Genomic DNA, 676 nt, shown 5'->3' with positions numbered 1-676 from the left:
ACAAGGTTTTGTACCTGATGATGACAAAACCTTGTCGAAACGTTGTATATTTGCTGTTGTATTAAAGTTTTTCTTCATTACCCATTCAAGCCGTCTCCAGCCATTATTACTTAAGCTCAGTCTAATTCTTCAATTTAATATTTTTCCAGTCCATAACATGAGATGTGCATGCCACTCCTACCACTACAGTTTTTTTAAGTTAGTTTACATTTATATACATCGTTTTTATATTTTTAATTCAAAATTTCAGGTTTTTACATATTTATTTAGAAGCAACTTAACCACAGAAACAAGGAATTTTATAAGTAATGCTTTTCGAAATTTGCCCTGTTTTCTCTGTTACACATGAAAAACAATTATTTAATATGACTTTAAAGGAAAACACTTATCATTCAAATATTTATCAAGTTTCCCTTAACCTACTTTAAGTTAACTGCATCTGTCACATCTGAAGGTAGCCCATTCCAGAAGCCAACCACTCTGTTAGAAAAATAAAGCTGTCTGTCTAAGCTGAAGATGATTCCTACCCTACCAAAATATATATTTGTGTCCCATAGTCTTGCTAATCTTACCATTAAGTACGAAAAAGATAATGCATCAACACTATCAATTTCCTTAACAATCTTAAACTCCTCAATTAGACCCCCTCAAGCTCTTCTTTTTTCAAGAGATAACA

This window comes from Limulus polyphemus, unplaced genomic scaffold, assembly GCF_000517525.1.
Source record: "Limulus polyphemus unplaced genomic scaffold, Limulus_polyphemus-2.1.2 Scaffold3775, whole genome shotgun sequence".
NCBI lineage: Eukaryota > Metazoa > Arthropoda > Merostomata > Xiphosura > Limulidae > Limulus > Limulus polyphemus.
The sequence above is the reverse complement of the archived record's forward strand: the minus strand, read 5'-3'. Positions refer to the sequence as shown.